The sequence below is a fragment of the Rhinatrema bivittatum genome, chromosome 3, assembly GCF_901001135.1.
Source record: "Rhinatrema bivittatum chromosome 3, aRhiBiv1.1, whole genome shotgun sequence".
In the NCBI taxonomy this organism is placed as follows: Eukaryota; Metazoa; Chordata; class Amphibia; order Gymnophiona; family Rhinatrematidae; genus Rhinatrema; species Rhinatrema bivittatum.
In genome coordinates this window covers 312,221,975-312,241,342 of record NC_042617.1, presented here as the reverse complement: position 1 = coordinate 312,241,342, position 19,368 = coordinate 312,221,975, and the positions used below count along the sequence as shown (strand labels likewise).

At 43.1% G+C, this 19,368-nt stretch overlaps 1 protein-coding gene across 17 annotated transcripts in view; it reads right to left on the bottom strand.

The window, feature by feature from the left end:
- LOC115087704 (cyclic AMP-dependent transcription factor ATF-7) overlaps nucleotides 1-19,368 on the bottom strand; it is a 624,371-nt gene that overhangs the window by 362,160 nt on the left and 242,843 nt on the right. The gene's annotated exons all lie outside the window — the stretch shown is intronic.

Sequence of the window (19,368 nt, the reverse complement as noted above, 5' to 3'; positions counted from 1 at the left end):
GAATACAGTAAGCTAAAAAAATAGAAAACAAGAAAAAATAAAAACAAAATTCATACAAAGATTCTTGGCTTATTACTGACTTTTTTCCTGGTCCTGCACATCATAGACTCTGTGAAACAGCCAAGTTTTCAGTTTTTTTTTTTTTAATGTTCTTAGGTTCTGCTGCAGTCTTCAGTTGGTAGGGCATTCCAGATTTTTGGGCCTGCAAGGGATATGGCTCTGTTTCTAACCTGCGTTAGATGTGCCGACTGTATTGTTGGGATGGTTAAAAGGCCTTTGTTAGCGGATCTTAGGTTCCTGTGTGGTGTATGTAGTCTGATGGTTGCATTAAGCCAGCCTGTTTCTTCTCCGTTCATTATTTTATGTATAATACAGAGATTTATATTCTATGCGAAAATTTATCGGTAACCAGTGTAATGAGATTAGCACAGGTGTTGATTTGATCGTATTTTTTTGTATTTGTTAAGATCCTTGCTGCTGCATTTTGTAGGTCTTGTAATGGACGAATTGTTGACTGTGGGAGACCTAGTAGTAGTGCATTGCAGTAATCAGTGCTGGAAAACAGTAAAGTTTGGAGCACTGTTCTAAAGTTTTTATTTAGTAAAGGTTTTAAACATTTAAGTGTATGGAGTTTATTATAATTCATCTTTTAACTTATTGGCAATATGTTTTCTGAAATGAAGTTCGGAGTCAATGATAACAATGCACGAGACTTGGAAGTTAACTATTTCAAAATTAGACTTTTGATCTTCAAGTATTTAAAGTTTTTCTAGACCGACATTCGTTGGGAATATCATATCGTTTACGTAGAACATAACTACGAAGAACTAAGTATAAGTTTTGGTTAGACCTCCTAGCCAACAGTATGATTTCTGATTTGTCAACATTCAGAATTTGTTAATTGTTTTATCATTGACAGATACATAGCAGTCAGTTTATAGGTTGTGTCAAGTGAGTTATTGATCAGAATTAAAATTGTATATCATCCGCGTATATATAGTGTGTAATGCCAAGTCCAGTTAAAAAATGACAGATCAGAATTATATAAATATTAAACAGTGTGGCCAACAATGAGGACCCTTGTGGAACTCCTGTATCAAGCTCTATTTTATCAGAAATCATATTTTTAATTTTTACTTGGAAAAGTGGTTTCTGAGATATGAAGAAAACCATTTGATTGCACTGTCTGTCAGTCCAATTTCTGTTAGTCTGTCTAAAAGAATTGTATGGTTCACTATCAAATCCTCTAAGGATGGTATCAATGAGAGCAAGTAGTAATGTTTTGGTGCTATGCTTTCTAAAGCCGAATTGTGATGGATATAAAATATTATTTTCAAGGTGTTCTGTCAGTTGTTTCTGTACTACTTTTTCTATTAGCTTTGCTAGGAATGATAAATCTGATATCGGTCGGTAATTGTTAAGCAATGTAGTGTCCAGTGATGTTTTTTTTCAAAATCGGTTTAATTATTGCATATTTGTGTTGTGTGCGGCCTCGAAAGGCCTTGCATTCTGTTGAGAACGGGGTGTTTAGTGTGCCCTTGGGCCTCAGCCCGACCCAGACCTTCAGGGCCGAGCCAAGGGTTGACGGTGGCTGACGGTCTGACCCTCTGCCAGGCCGGCAAGCTCCCAAGGCCAACATCCGAGGATGTTGGAAGGTGAATGGTCCTCCGACCATTCCGAACCCTTTCGGACCTGCTGCGAGCAGCATGGAGCAGCAGGCCTGGCCTGAGGTTGAGGGCAGACGGACCTTGACACGAATACAAGACTATGAAGATTGATGCAACGGCATCACATGGCACGAAGACTTGGGTTGATGTGATGGCATCACATGGCACGAAGACTTGGGTTGAAGACGTGACACCAGGATCGATGCAACGGCATCGCAGACGAAGACTTGACACCAAGGCTGATGCGAAGACACATTATGGACCAGTGGTCGATGCGACAGCATCCTGGACCAGTGGTCGATGCAACGACAGAGACATGACGCTGAAGTGCAGACATAACAAGGAACTTGGAATCCAGACGAGACGAGAAGTAGGGAAGGCGGACATTGGCACTGTCTCTCAGAGCGCCCTCCTCAGGCCACTCGCGGGACTGAGTCGCGGACCACCCTGTCCCACTGCGCGCCCTACACAGCCCTTGCAGGCTGGTCACGGACCACGAGTAGAATGGGACGGCACAGGAAAGATCCACGACATGACGGCTCAAGAGCGCAGGACACCAGTCCACCTGCAGGCCACTCCAACCTGGGAAAGACGTCATCCGAGGGAGTCCGGCCCACAGGACCAGAAGGCTCAGGAGCACCAGACGAAGACACAGGAACGAACATTCAGGAAGGCAGGAACACCAGGACGAGGACCTCAAGCACGAAGACTTGACATGATACAAATGGACGAGACGAGGAGCTCCTTGAAGACTAGAAGACCTTACAAAGGCTCTGGCAGGCAGGAGCCTCCAGAGCGAAGTCACCTCGAAGCAAGGCCAAGAACAGATTGACGGAGCAGCCCTTTATAGGGCTGAAGCAGGAAGTCCTATAGAAGGTGGGGCCAGCACACTTCCTGTGCCTAGCCCTTTAAATTCTGAAGAGAGGCACGCGCCGGCGCCTAAGGAGGGAGCAGGAAGCTGTGCAGGACTGCGGACAGCGGCCTGCACCGACGTAATCGCGGCAGATGCAAAAGAAGCAGGGCAAGGCCTGAGGAGCAGGCCCTGATGTCGGCAGCGGCTCCAGCCGCTGCGGGGAACCCTGGGGGCGGCTCCAGCCGCCGGATGGCACCAGGGCTTGCGGCCTAGCGCCGCGAAGATGGAGGCAACATCGGGGGCGGTCCCCAGCCCCGTGGGAGATGCCGAAAGGCCGCGGCTCTGACTGCGGAGCAGAGGAGAATCCAAGGCGGTCTCCGGGCTGCGTGGGCAGGCAGACGGCGGCATCCTGTCGCGTCGGCGAAGAAACAAGAACAGCATGGTGAGTGAGCCTGTTCGCATGGGAACCCGCGGGCAGGAGCGTTCATAACAATTTGAGTATTTGTGGGTAACATCCTTCATTTAGTGATATATTAATTATTTTTGCTATTGGAAAGGACTCAGTCCTGCAAAGGCTGCTACTGCTTTGTGTCCTTGTTTCAATCTATTGGGTGTTACTAATAATTTTGGGGCCGTCCTTATCTCCGACTTTTTAATATTTATATGTCCCCGCTCTGTTAAATTTTGGCCGGCTTAGGACTTACACATTTTATTTATGCAGACAATGTGCAAATCTTACTTCCTATAGTAGGACCTATTGAAAACACAAACTCTGGAATATATATTTCAACTCAATTCAACAATTACTCACTCAGATGTTCTTATCCCTAAACCATTCCAAAACAGAAATTTTACTGATTTGTAACAAAACTCAACTGCTTTAGATTGAGCTTGGTTGAGTGGAATGTCAGGAGTGTTGATTTGTGTTAAATTAGATACGTATGAAAAAAGGGCTTTAGCGTCAAAGATGAGGTCATGGATTTTATGAGTATAGAAGTCCCTTTTTGCTTTCAGGGTGGAGCTCTTGTAGTAGTGAAGAGTGAGCTTGTAGGCTCACTCTTCACTACTACAATAGCTCTACTATCTTCAATAGAAATCTCTTGGAGGTGGGCAATAGAAGAAGCAATGGCTCATACTTCGTAAGCCTTGATAATCTGTAAGCCGAAATCCATTGTCTCAAATTCTAGAGCAGTATTCTTTTTAAAAATATGCTGACTAGATTCCCGTTCACTCTGATCTACAATTTTATATTAGATGTCATGTAATCAATTAGTGCTGAATATTAAAAAATTGAAGTCATGTGACTTTCCCATAGTATTCATCTAGATAATTGACCTGGAATTGAAACTGAAGGTTCTCTTATACAGTCTGTAATAATCTTGGATTTCAGTTTAATTCTTCTGCGATTTGTGTGGCTCATATTCATTTTCTTTTATGCAATGGATTTTATAAGCTACAGCTTTTGTGATACTTATACTTGGCTACCACATAGTGATTTTAGAAATGTAATTCAGGTGTCTCTCTTATGTGCTGCTGTTGATTATGGAACGCGTTGTTTATTGGCCTCCCAACTTCACTTTCGCTCTGATAAAATGTTTCTGAAACAGCTAAAAGCAGCATTTTGGAAGGCCTATGCAAATGAGCTGCAATTTAACCTCTTTATTTTAAAGTCTGTGCCAAAACTTTGATTTTTTTATATTTGTAATGGTATATTTTAAATTGAATGATGTTTGTAATTTATATTTTTGTTTATGTAATATTATACACCACTTAGAACAGGTTCTGCCATTATGCGGTTTATAAATATTTTTTAATAAGACATAGCAGTAATGAATGCAATCTGCTGTCCAACTGGATACATTTCTCTTTGCAACTTCAAATCCAAGACTGTTAGGATCGTAGGAGTAGAAGAGCTGGTTTGACCTACGATGAAGCTGAGTGCGCCGTTTGTAATATGTCAAGGCTTGTTTGCAGTCTAGTGTATGGAGGGCTTTCTCCCCATCATGCGTATGGGGCCTTGAGAAGAACTGATTTATCTGGAAAGCTGAGACTACTTTCAGTAGAAACTTGAGTTGAGTTTGGAGGACTATGTGGCTGTGATAGAACTGTAGATATGGGGTATAGTGGATGAAAGTTTGAAGTTCATTAACCCTTCTCTCTGAGATGATTGCAATGAGGAAATACTTTCCAAGTCAAGAACTTCAAAGGAACAGTTTCCAGAGGCTCAAAAAAAAAAAGACATTTGGGTCCCATGGAACAGGGGGTTTCTGAACCAGTTGTTTGATGCACCAGAGGTCTTGCATGAAACAAGATGCAAGTGGATGCATGGAAATGGGCTTGTGATCCAAAGGTGTGGATCACAAGTTGCAACTGTACTCAGATGGACTCTAAGTGGTGAGTCCCAAATGAGTCAGAGCAAGTATTGCAATAGTTGTGGAGGCTCACAAGAAAAAAGGATCAGAAGCATTCTATTGACACCTAATGGAAAATCTTTTCTATTTAAAAAGGCATAATTTTTCTTGGTCCAAGGCTTCCATGAGGATACTAGGAAGTCTTCAATCTCTGATGGCAATTGAAGATTCGCAATCACTGCACACTCAACATCGATTCTGTGAGACTAGGATGAAAAAGTTTCATTGTTTTGAGTAAGGAAAATAGGGTCCAATTCCAACAATATAGGAGGACTGGTGGAAAATCTAATATGCATACCAAACTTGCCTGGGCCATGATGGTGCTATAAGGATCAAGCAGGCTCGATCCTGAAGAAGTTTCTGCACTATTTTGGAAATGAGAGGTATTTGTGGAAAAGCATTGATGAGGCTTTGGCGTCAATGAAGAAAGCAACATCCTGTCTGAGGTCGCTTGCAAGAATGGAGCAAAATTGATTTAGTTTTGAGTTTAGCTATGATGCAAAATGATCCATTGTTGGTAGAGCCCATAAGTTGAACAATTTGTTTGCTGATTGCTGCAGATATCACTCATGTGGTCAAAACACTGAGATGATTCACGATGTCAGACACTTGGCAGATAAATCACTGGTAGGAGTTGCATGATTGAGTTCTGCCCAGTTCCAGATTTTAAGGGCTTCTCAGCAGAGAAGTCATGATCCTGTTCCTCCCTGTTTGTTGATACAGAACATCGCAACTTGATTGTCTGTCTGAATCAGGATGCTGCTGTTTTGGAAGAGATGGGTTAATGTGATGAGGGGGAGGGAGCCATATTGCTCGGAGCTTTACTAAGATTGATTTGATTGAAGGATTCCTGAGGTGACCAAAGTCCCTAGCAATGGAGGGATTCCACATGTGCTCACCAGCCTTGGGTGGAAGCATCTATCATAAGGACAAACTGGTGTCTATGTAAATTGAGGGGGCTCCATCCTGAAGCACGAGGTTGTAACCACCAATGGAATTTTGTCATCATTAATGGAGCAACATACTACTCAGAGGGGTTGAGTGAGCTGACCCCACTGTTAATAGTATGATGTGGATGGCTGCAGCTATATGCCCTAGTAAAATTAGGAGTTTCCTGGTTTTGGATTGCAGATTGGAAAGCGGATGAGGGAGAGCATGGTGGATCTCTGATAACTAGGCAAGAAAGCCCTCTGATTCAAAGAATCTATAGTCGCACCAATGAACTGTAGGGTCTGAGTGAGTTGCAGCTGGGATTTCTCAAAGTTGATGAGGAACCCAAAGCTTTGAAGCAGAGTTATGGTTGTAGGTTAGAGGGTCGAGAACTGATTCTTGAGAATTTGCTGTTACCAACCAGTCATATAGGTATGAGAATACTTGTATTCCCTGATAATGGTGCGCTGCAAGTACAGCGAGATACTCATGATGCAGAAGAGAGGCCAAACAAAAGGATCTTTGCATTGGTAGTGGGATGAATACACTTAAAATAGTAGGTAGTGATAATGGGCCAAGTGAACTGGAATATGAATATAGGCATCCTTGAAACCCAGAGTGCACATCCATTTGCTTTGCTGAATGAATGGGAGGATTATGCTGAAGGAGCTCATTTTGAATTTCTCTCAAAGGATATGTTTGTTGAGAGGCCTCAAGTCCAGGACTGGATGTAATCCTCCCAATTTCTTGGGAATAAGGAAGTATCTTGAGTAGAAACCCTGCTGGTGTTGCAAAGCAGGGAGGATCTCCATTTCCTGGTGGCTAAGAAGAGATTGTACTTTTTGCAAGATCTGCAACAGATGAGAGGAATCCGATCAAGGGGGTGAGCAATGAGAAAGGGATGAGAGTCGGGAAAAATGCAACTGGTACCCATGCTGCACAATACTGAGGACCCAAAACTCCTGGGTTATCTGACTACTTGTCAAGGAAATGTTGGATTTGTCCCACTACCAGAAGGAATGGGATCAAAAAACTATGCCCTTATTTAGGCTTGGTCTGCTGGGTAGTTTTTTTTTTTTTTTTTTTTGCACAACAGCATTCCTTTTGGACCTAGCTGGAAGTTGTTGATGCTGCTGCAGAAGATATGGGGTCAGTACTGTTGATAAGGCTGAAAAGGCAGTCTGTGAAAATACTGTCTCTTTTAGGGGTGGTAGGTACATCATGACTGAACAGGCTGTTCAAGAAGCAGATTGAACTGTTACATTATGATCTTTTATTTACAAGACTGTTTTACAGAACTTCTCTTCAAAGAGGTCATCTCCAAGGCATGGGAAATCTGCTAATCTTTTGTGGATATCCTCCTGGATAGAACTGACTCGCAGCCATGACCATACATGTGTGGCTCTAATGGAAACCGCAGAAGTTCTTGCAGCAGTATCAAAGGATTCATTTACCAAATGGAGATGTGCATCCCAGAATGGTTCTGGAAATGTATTCTGGTCATATAAAGGTAAATACAGCTTCAGCTATGGAATTGAACCATAAAAGATTTGGTGAACAGCAATACAGGCATGCAGCACTGCAGTCTGGAATGTCTGTTTTCTGAAGTTGAATAGTTTATTATCTTTACCCAGTAGGGAATTAAGATTAAGTATGTGTTTCTTTGCCTTTTTCATAGCAGACTTCACAACAACTGACTGGTGCAGTAGGTGGACTATGCCAAACCCTGGAGACAGTTGTATTCTGAATTTAAGGTCTAGTTTTCTAGAGTGGGAGGACTCAAGAGGGGAATTTCCCACAAACTCATGAGCAATGTCTTCAGAATGTCATGAATTGGTAAGGCCGTAGATTCAGCTGGTGTGTCAAGAAATCTTGAGTAAACCAAGTACCACCATTTGGAGGTCCTTGTCCTTATGGATTTTAATACCCAGGGCTGGGGAAAACTTATCTACAAATTTAGAGTAGGTGAGGTCTTCTGCAGGTGAGGAATGCTCCGGAAGGTAAGGTAGAGGATCAGATTGTATTCCAATAGACTTCTTCCAATCCTAGGGGGTTCTGGTCCACTGAGCCAGATATCATTGGGGAAGAAGGGGACAAAAACTGTTCCTTTGTTTGGGGTTCTAAAGGAAAGGCATGTCCTCTGACCTCCGAGTGCATAGACTCCGCTGCAAATGAACAGATCAATGAGGAGCCCCTGAGAAGAGGTTCTGATGACGAAGACTCCCTTAAAATTGAGTAGGGGACTCTGGACTCAGAACTGCCAATGTTATTGTGGACAAGAGGCTAGAGTTCCATCTCTCTCTTATGCAAGTGAGGTAAAGAAAGTCTTCACCAGCCCAGCTACATGTTGGTAGGACTGCTGTGTCCACTGGCCTGGGGATGGTGGAGGGAAATCTTTTGAAGTAAGGACTGGCTCCTGAGAGGTAATAGGTGGCTTACTGGAAGATAGTGGTAAGATAGCCGTGGCATTAGAAGAGTCTGCATGCGAATGCATTGGAACAACCTGCATCGGTGCAAGTTGTAGGTGCAGATGGCTTCGGATGCGTAGATGTATCATGTGTTGGATGCTTTGGTGCACCGTGACTTGGGAACACTGGTGAATCAATGGTTTTGAATGCGTTAAGTCCTGAGTGCATTGATGGCTCTGATTGCATTGTGTACAGTGCTTCAAGTGCTTGGCCACAACGTGTGTTGGAAGCATTGATGCACCCCAGCTCTACAATAATGCTTCAACATACAGTGTTGCACCAGGGGCACTGAAAAAGATCACTGCATCACCATTGATATTCCATAATGCTTATGGGAGTTGGCTTGAAAGAATGATATTGCTTGAACACTATGCCTGCCGGCTAGCTGAACTCATCACCGAGGTGTCTGCTTTCACAGACAGGAGAGTTTTTAAAAGCAGCTACAACTCGTGTGCTCTCGAAGAAAAACAAATGATACACTGCAGGAGGAAGAACGATTGTTACTCCTTTGAGATTTACGCAGCTCTTCCTAGGCATCTGTCCACAGGCTGCACAGTTCTTCTGATCATAATTCAGTCCATTTGCTAATGGTAGCAAAGTTTGTGTCAGTTAGTGAGGGACATTATTTGTCCTCATTGGTAAATTCTGAAACTACTTACAATTGTGGACTTTTTCTTATGGCCCACCATTTTCAGGGCACTGAGGAACCCTCTCAGCATCAGGTTTTGTTTTTTTTGGGGGGTTTTTTTTTTAAATTAAGTATCACTTTAAAGTGCTGTTTGGTGGCTGCAGAAGCAGTGAGGCAAGGCAGGAGGAATTTCTGAAGAGAAAAAAATCAAATTGAGAGAAAAATAGAAGAGACGAAATGCACATCCTTGCATTAGCTCAGACAAAAAAATGACTGAGGAGGTTCATGCAACTCTCACACATGCTCAGTAGAGCTAAAAGCTCTACAGCTTGGAAAGAGAAAAGTCTGTTTGGTGCCACTGGAAGACGTCACCAGCATTTAATGGCTAATTCAGCCTGCTTATCAATGGAGAGAAACATTTCTATGATCTCTTAAAAAAAATAGAAAAGACAATTATGGTATAACTGAGTCAGAAGTGCCACCTCCGATTCCGGGTGACATGAAACCCTTTCTCTCCCCATCCTTACCACCAATTCCATTCTTATCTTGATTCCTTCACATCCACACTTTCCTTTTGTTATAATTATTTTAAATTTTGTATTTATAGTCCATCTTTCAGGACTAGTCGGCCACTTCAAAGCAGATTAAATTCAGATCCCCTAAGTATTTCATTGTCCCCAGGGCTTACATCTAGGTTTGTACCCCCAGAATGGAGGTTGAATTGACTTGCCCAAGGTCACAAGGAATGTCAGCAGGATTTGTACTCTGGTTTCTGTGGTTCTCAGCCCACTGCTCTAACCACTGGGCTACTCCTCCACTCTACTAATTTTAACTTGTTGCAATACATGTTAATGATGGATGAAGGGTTCCATTGATATTTGCAACTCATTATTTGTACTGGCAATTATATTTTGATATTAGTCTGATGTGTTACTATAAAAAAAAAAAAATTACCAAGTGCATTTTGATCCCAGTTGGACGAAAGGTGCCATATTTTCATTTCTTCTAAGCTCTTTCATAACCTGTATACCAATCTTAGGTATATTATAAATTCTGAACATTTCTTATTACTGATACTTCAAGCAATATCAAAGAAATCTGATTCTGAAAAACAGGAAAATATGTTCCATTCTTGAATGTCTTCAAAAAATGTTTAAGACAGAAGAAAATTTCCATGTGTTAAATAAATGAATTTCCAATAAGTTTAAATAAGAGAAGACATGGTAATTTTATCACTATAAACTATCCAGCTTCAACATGGCTTGTGTCAACTACACCCCCTCACCCCAGAACTGTACAGCATACAGGTGACATTACAAAAGCCAATGATCAATGAATGCTTCCAAACACCTTAAAATGTATTGCCAGTCAGCACTCATTTCCCTGGTAAAATACTTCTACAAATTCAAATAACCTTCTGTTTACGACAAGGCAATAATTTATAGACACAATGAACAAACTGTAGTGTTGAGAAAACAGCCATATTGAACATCTAGGTCTTAAATGTTTTCCTCTTTTGTCATGGCACACAATAAACCAAGACACATCAGTATTAGCTTAATCCCTAAAGCAATGTTTCATACACATGGAGTGCCTAACCAATCAAAACGGCCAGATTATCTAACATTCTGTGCCTTTTCATTTTGCATAAGATGTGCTATATGCCACAAAACAGTTCCTCAATAAAAGCTTGCTCTATTGTACTGCAAAGCTTGAAGGCTGTCTTCATGTGTATTTCCTGTGGTTACACGGATCCCTATAACTGAACCATATAGCATCCATGCAAGCCATTCTCCATCCAAGGGAAACAGACTGGTGAAATGAAAGACACATGATGACAAAGATCATATGGCTTATCTAGTCTGCCCATCACCCAACTAATTTAGCTTTACAATTACCATCACTCCCCTTCGTATTTATCCCATGCTTTCTTGAATTCAAATATTTGTGTCTCAACCATCTCCATTGGGAAGCTGATCTACCAAAATGATAAAGGGGATGGAACAGCTCCCCTATGAGGAAAGGCTGAAGAGGTTAGGGCTGTTCAGCTTGGAGAAGAGACTGCTGAGGGGGGATATCATAGAGGTCTTTAAGATCATGAGAGGTCTTGAACGAGTAGATGTGACTCGGTTATTTACACTTTCGAATAATAGAAGGACTAGGGGGCATTCCATGAAGTTAGCAAGTAGCACATTTAAGACTAATCGGAGAAAATTCTTTTTCACTCAACGCACAATAAATCTCTGGAATTTGTTGCCAGAGGATGTGGTTAGTGCAGTTAGTGTAGCTGGGTTCAAAAAAGGTTTGGATAAGTTCTTGGAAGAGAAGTCCATTAACTGCTATTAATCAAGTTTACTTAGGGAATAGTCACTGCTATTAATTGCATCAGTAGCATGGGATCTTCTAGGTGTTTGGGTAATTGCCAGGTTCTTCTGGCCTGGTTTGGCCTCTGTTGGAAACAGGATGCTGGGCTTGATGGACCCTTGGTCTGACCCAGCATGGCAATTTCTTATGTTCTTATGTTCTTATTCATCCGCTACCCTCTCTGTAAAGAAATATTTCCTAAGAATACTCCTGAGTCTACCCCTTTCACCCTCAGCTCAAGACCCCCCCCCCCCCCGGTACATGGAAACCTTTAAGATATTTAAATGTCTATCATATCTCCCAATCCTGTTTTTCCTCTAGGGCAGCAGTTCTCAACCAGTGTGTCGGGACATACTGCTGTGTCACTAAGGGGTAGAAGGTGTGTCATCATAGCAAGCCTGTGCTTTCTATAACATCCACATGTGCTTGCTGTTTGAGGAGAGTGCAGAGTAAGGAGCTGGTACTTAAAATTCCTCATTGCTCCCTCTTGCTGCTTTCCCCTCAACCCTGGCAATCACTGCCATCACCAATCCAAGCCAGAAATGTTGCAGACATGCTGTATCCTGCCCTGCCATCACCACTGCACCTCCCCCTCGTTTCTTGGCGTTTCAGTTTTTCTCTGATTGCTTGTTTATAATTTATGGTCTTTTATTCTGTATTAGGTAAGAGTCAGTCTGCATTCTGCATATTTGACAGAGGTGAGGGATTCTGCTAACTAGGATATAGATTCTGTGTAGGAATCTAGAGCAGTCTGGCTTTCATTGTTTTTCCAATAGTAAGTGTACTTACTGTGTTCTGCATTTGCAGTCTTGCTTTTTCATAGGTAAGGTTGTTGCTGTTCAGGTCCTGGGTATTTGTACTCTTATGATATGGCTGGCATGCTATATAATTTCTAAATGTCTTTTTAGCAGGTTTTCATGGCTTTTCAGAAAGTGGCTGGCAGGGAAGGGATTTTGAAGTACTATTACTGAGGGGATATCAGAATTTGAATATATGATTTGTACGGTGAGTTGAAAGGGGACATTTCTTTACTCTGCTCTGTATATACTCCAGAAGAGGTCAGAACTTTCTGACGTTGACAGTGAAAAGCATGAGAGTTTGTCTATCGAAAAACTGTGTGCTGCATATGCATATCAGTCCCAGATTTCTCATTGATACAGTAAGCAAAGATTAAATTTTTTGGGGAGGATTTTCAAAGGGTTACGCATGTAACCCCGAAAACCCGCTCCTGCGCACGCCGAGCCTATTTTGCATAGGCTCAGCGACACGCGCAAGCCCCGGGATGCATGTATGTCCCGGTGCTTGAAAAAAGGGGCGGGGCGTGGGCGGTCCAGGGCGGGGGCATGGCCAGAGGCCTCCGAAGGCCTGCTAGGCCGGGGGATTGTGTGCTGGTAGTTGGCCGACAGGCGCAACTTAAATAATAAAAGGTAGGGAAGGGATTTTGAAGGGCTGGGGGGCGGGTTAGATAGAGGAAGGGAGGGGAAGGTGCAGGGTGGTGGGGGGCGAAAGGAAAGTTCCCTCGCGGCCTCTGAGGGAACGGGGAAAGCCATCGGGGCTCCCCTAGGGCTCGGTGCGCGCAAGATGCACCAGTGTGCACCTCCTTGCACGCGCAGACCCCTGATTTAATCGGGCGTAGATTTGTGCGCACCAGGTTGCGCGCACAAATCTACACTTGCGCGTATGTTAGAAAATCTGGCCCTTTGTGAATAAAATAACATTTAATACATATTTTATAAGCAGTTATTGAAATTAAAATATATTATCTTTCTCCTGCATCATTTTCAACAATAAAATATCTAGGATTTTTTTTTTTTTTTTTAGAATAGCTGTTAAAAGTAGTGTGCAATGTGTCATGCATGTCAGCATCTGTCAGGTGTGTTATGATGGAAAAAAAGGTTGAGAACCATTGATCTAGGGTACGCATGTTAAGATTTTTTAATCTATCCCCATATGATTTAGAACAAAGACCACTGACCATTTTAGTAGCTACCCTCTGGACAGACTCCAACTGGTTTATATCCTTTTGAAGGTGTTTCTCCAGAATTATACACAGTATTCCAAATGAGGTCTCACCACAGGGGCAACATCACCTCCCTCTTTCTGCTGACCATTCCCCTCTCTATGCAGTCAAGCATCTTTCTGGTTTTGCAGTGGCTTTATCTATCGGTTTGGCCACATTAAGATTATCAGATACAATCACCCACAGATCTTGTTCTTCTTTCATACTTAGAAGAATTTCACTCCCAATACTGTACTTATGCCTTGGGTTTTTGTAGGTTAAATACATTATTCTGCATATTTTAGCATTAAACCTTAGCTGCCAGACACTAGACCATTCCTCAAATTTCACTAGATCCTTCATGTTTTCTATGCCATCCTAGCTGTCCACCCGGTTGCAGATTTTGGTATTCTCAGCAAAAAGACAATCTTTTCCCAACAATTATGTTGCTTACAAAAATGTTGCAAAGAACTTGTCCAAGTACTGAATCCTGAGGCACACCACTAATAATGCCCTCTTCTACAAAGTAAACTACCCTGAAGCTGAACAATGCCATCCTGAGACCAAACAGCAAATAAACCCACTACAGTTCATTCACAAGAAACCTCAAGAGCCACATACACATAAACCTCCATGGTATCTCATTTATCTGAATTAAGTATAATAAGACCTTGCTCCTGCCTCATGAGCAGGTGCAGTAGTATTGCCCTTTTAATGTGGAGTCATTGCATCATGTGACAGAACTATAAAGACAAAGATATGGGGTCAATTTATCCATTTGATTTATTAAATATTCTATGCTTAAGAATAGAGATTTATTTATTTGCTTTTGTATACCAACATTCGATCGAGATATCACATCGGTTCACCTATAAATTGAACAGTAAATAAGGCAGGAGCAGCTTATTTTTACAGTATAACTTACAATATAACTTAGAACAGATAACATGTTACAATGTGATTTGGAGAAAAAAAACATTTAACTATTTACAGATTGCTTTGGAACATATGGAGCAGTTAACAGGGAACAAGGCTTAAAGGGAGAAAGATTTAATACAATAGAAAGGCAGGGGGGCTTGTCCAACCTTCCACCTTTAATGGTGGTGGCAGAAGGGCATTCCCCTGAGCCTCATCTTCGCAGGGGGAGAGAGAGGGGGATCGCTTGCATTCTTACAATTCCAATGGGTGGCCCTGCGTTCGATGTGTCAGCCTTGGAAGCCGGTGATTCCAGTGGAAGTGAGGAGTGTGGTGCAGTGGTGACTGAATGTCCTCTGGGTGAGTCTGACCTTTGCTCATCCGTTGTTACTATTCCTTTGTGTACATCGAGCTTCCCCTCCCTTCACGTACTGGGTTCGCTGGCCTGTTCCCAGTCCGCTCCTGGTGCAGTGAGGGTGGGCCTTGGGGCTTCTGGGCCATGAGTCCCTCCTGTTCCTGGTCCAAGTCAAGTGGGTCATCAGTTAGTGGTCAAAGGCCAGCTGTCAAGCTCAGGGGTAAATCTTCGGATTAGTGTATCAGGGGTAGAGGTAAGGGTTTTCTGTCCATGCAGGTGTTCCTGGGCCAGTGGCTGATAGGGGTTCATCAGGGGTTGGGCCCCCCAGTCCATTTTTTCCTCCCCAAGCTCCTTTTTCTGGTTGGCAGTATTCTAAGAATGCAGAGGATCAGCTCCAGGAGTCTTTTTCCAGTGTTTGGGGTCCTTGTGGAGAATAGGTTTTTTGCTGCTAATTCCCAAGGTTGGTCCGGAGGAGAGTGAGTGTTTAGTCCAGGGTTTCTGGGCCCTTCTTGGGGTGTGCGTTTTGGGGTGGGATCAGTTCCTTCTTTTTGGGTGGGCCTGGTGGGTGTTTGGAAGTTGAGAGATTCCTTTGCGTTAGGAGGGCATGGGTTGGTGGCCTAGGGATAGGAGTGAGGGGCATGGTGGGCTGTTTGGAGTTACAGATCAGGCTGAAGTCTGGGGGGCCGGGCCATTGTTCTTTGGAGCCAGGGTGGATCTGTCACTGCCAAGCCTTGGCCATCATCCGTATTGGAGGAGCTGGGGTTGTTGGGGGGTCTTCAGTTGTCCTCCCTTCTGCTACTACAGGTTCTGTATCAGCAAACAGCCTGGCACATCTTGTCAGGAAGCATGGAGAGGTTCAGCGGGTGGTGAGATTCTGGAAGGTGAACAGGTAATAAAGGCCAGGACAGTAGTGACAGTGTAAAGAGGCATAACATGGTTCCAGACATGAGGCTACCAACATCTTCTGTGACAGGAGAAGCAAGTTCTGGAGCTATGCCTAGATCAGGTAAGGGGGAGTCCGGGGCGTTGGCTAAGGAGAAGGGCAGTAAGGCTAAGAGGGTTAAGGGAGAGTAGTGTGTTGACTTCTTCCTCTTCATCTTCTTCCTCTGCTGAGAAGCGGGAGGGCATGAGGAGGGCAAGGGAGAGCGGTTCAGGTCAGGATATAGGGCACCCTGCTTTGATAGCTTTAACCGAACTGTGGGAAGGAGTACCACACCGTTTAAGGTGAAAGATTAAAAAGCATAGGTATGTTGATGTTTTTCAACCATGTTTATTGAAATGATTGGAGAAATGAATATGAACATACAAACAAGAATGTAAACCTTTTTTTGATGATTATAATATGTAAGATTAAAACAATGTAAATGCAAGGATATCATAATACCCCCATATGAAAGAAAGGAAAATGTTACTTATGCAAGGTCTCTTACCCCAATAGACCTCCACAATCCCTCCCAAGTGGCCCCCCCCCCCTTTTCCCTCCCTATACCGACATTGTGCCCAACACGGTTAGGATGGATTACGATGGCCTGAAAGAGTCAGTAGGTGATTACCGTACCAAGCTCCTGGTTACTGGAATATTAGCTTAATACTGTACCCAGTCTGTTCCTTTTGAAAACAATTGGTGTTAAACCTCTTCCCTTTTTAAGATTGAAAAAGCCATTCTCGTGTTGGGAGACATGTAATCCATAAACTTCGACCATACAGATAACATAGCCTCTTTTTTTCGGAGAACATGATCTGGCTGTAAGATATTCATAAGTAAATAATTTCAACATCCTTTGAGACTAGGATTCAATATGTGGACAGTGTTCTTCCACCCATCCCATCAAGATTACCTTCTTTCCAATCAACCCAGCCTCTTATAAAATCCAGTTCCCCCTTTGCACCCCCAGGGGATTCCCAGTTAATGCAACCAAACAGCCACACATTAGGATCCTCAGGAACATCAATTTCCAATATCACCATACAATGCTTTCATACATGCCCCCAGAAAGTCTATATAAGTAGGTAAGTCCAAAAACAATGGTCATACCTACTTCCTTATGGCATTTAGGGCAGATATCAGAAAGACAAAGATGAGTTTTGAGTGCCCGAGCTGGAGAGTAAAATAGATGCCATAAAAATGCATTTCTCTCTGCAGGATATTTTCACTAAGTTCAACTATACTGGGGGAAACATTCCTTAAACTCCGAGAAGCCCTGTCGAAACTGACCGATTCTGCCAACGACTGTATAAGACGCGGAGCACATCAGTATCAGGAACAGAGTGTAGGGCCTTGGTGAATTGAGTCACCGAGGGCCTGTGGTTCCCTTCACCGCATACCACATCAAGCAAGGCCTAGGAAGCATGGGAACCTTGAAACGAGTTCAGACATTCTATAATGAAATGTCAATTGCAAGCAGGCATAAAAATCTTTGTGGGGAAGGGTAAATTGTTCATGTAGGGGGATTGAATGTTGAGGGTGAGTGAGAGAGGAAAGGGTGAATGAAAAGTGAGTGAGGGAAGGGAGGTGAATGAGGGAACAGGAAGAGAGGAAGTAGATGAGTAGTGAGAAGAAAGTAGAAGAGTTTGTGAATCTGTGTGTGAGAGAGTATATGTGAGAGTGAGAGAGAGCGAGCGCGAAGTGTGTGTTCCCTCTACCTTCCTTCCTCTAATCCACCATAATCTCAGGGCAACTGGAAATCAAACATTTGTAGGTATGGAGAGGGGAAATATTTATCCTTATTTGTTTTAATTATTGAATGTTTGATATATCTGCTGTTTTGAAATTATTTAATTGATTTTTGGGAAATTAAGCTTTTTTATCCTTATTCTTAATTATTATGTTCTATTCTTCATCTGTTTTGAAATATTTTTATTAGTATGATTTTATTTCTTGATTTTGTTTCATGAAGAATAGTGAGAGGTTATCCCTGTCAAGTAGTAAAAACTGCTTTTAAGCAGACACTTTATATTAAACGGGAGCTGTTATTAATCCATTTTCAATGAATGACCCATATCAAATAAAGCAGAGTTGCTTACCTCGAACAGGTGTTCTCAGAGGACAGCAGGATATTTGTCCTAATACATGGGTGACATCACTGTATGGAGCTCAGCACAGAACTTTGATCTCAAAGAACCTAGAACTTTCAAACATGCCCTACTGAGCATGTGCAGCTGTAGTCATCACTCTGCCCCCTAGGCAGAGTCCCTCAGTCCATAATATAGCTAATACATGGAGAACCCAACTCCCAGGGGAGGCAGGTAGGTTTCATGAGGACTAACATCCTGCTGTCCTAGGAGGACACCTGCTACAGGTAAGCAGCTCTGCTTTCTCTAAGGACAAGCAGGATGGTAGTCCTCACACATGGGTGAATCCCAAGCTATAAGCTGTCCTAGCAGACAAGTGGGAAACCGCACAGTGCTGAAAGCACCACCTCTCTCCCTTTTGACCGTGAGGCAGCTGACCCACACAGGGGGTCTAGGCGGGAAAAGAGTTGGGTTCTACAAAAAGACGGAGACACAAAACCCCAATGCATAGCAGAGGCACCTAAGGCAGGGGAGTGATGAGAGTGCCAGCAAAAAACATTCTCTGCATCACAGAAAACATTACAAGTAGGGTTTCGAATCAATAAACCCTGACAACAGTAGGTCTAGAACCTCCTGGATACTGGAAAAATTCTAGAGATGTACACAAGAGAAGGATTCTTAGAAGATGACCGCACAGTTTTCTTCGGTGTTACAAGACAACCGAAAAAACAACAGAGGCTCAAGAACTCCCACAAAGAAACTGCAATCCACTGACATCCGAAGGACAGAATGTCTCTGCAAAAGTGTGCCCATGTTTAGCAGATAGGCAGAATGGGCAGAAAACCAAGCAATGCTTGGAAAAATAATCAGCAATAAATGGCAGATTCCGTGACAGACCCTATGTGCCAAAGCACCAGACATAGCTGACTAGCAGGACAGTATCAAGAGTTTCAGGGGATGAAAGGCAATCCCTGAATGGGTTCGCTAGCCCAAACCCCTGAGCAGGGAGATATGTTAGGCCCTAAGCTCACCCACACTGCACCCTGTCAAGGGCAGGGCTATTCATCCTGTCTACAGGATAGTTCAGGTGAGCAGGAAGACACTTTGGGCAACCTCGTGAAGTGAGAAAAGCTAAAAGGCAGTATTGGCTAGAGCTTGGCAAAAATATAGGGGAATAGTGGTGGATCTTTCCCTGCAGATATACATTAAGATATACCACAGATGCCATAGCTTCCCCCCTCCCCAAAAAAAAAATTCCAACTGGAAGTCAGAAGGAGCAAAGAATATAAGAAGGCAAACTGCTGGGGTAAGCACAAGTCGCTAGGTTGTATAACAACCCCAAGCGAATAACTCACTGCCGATTCCAGTAGGGAGTTACCTACCAAAATAGAACCCTCAGCCTGCTTGGAACAGCTGAAGCAGAGTGAATTCCACAGGGAAGAAATCCAGAAACACTCCACTAAGACAGGAAGCTGGGGTGCTGCAAGTGTAAGCCCCTGTCAAACAGGTTTCCTTCACCGGCCTGGAAACTCTAAGGGTATCAGGGCAGGGCAAGGCTGACCTCAGAACAGATTGCCCCAGACCTGGCTTAGGTATTAATACCTCAGCCATGATAGCATGTACCTCCCCCAAGGAAGTACATGGTCCAGTAAATGGAACAATCATTGCATGAACCAGAACTCCTCTGCACAGACAGGGTTATTCCTAAAATGGGTAAGTATAGCCTGCAAACCACTGCAATCAAAGAGCAGTACACCTCTGTTGAG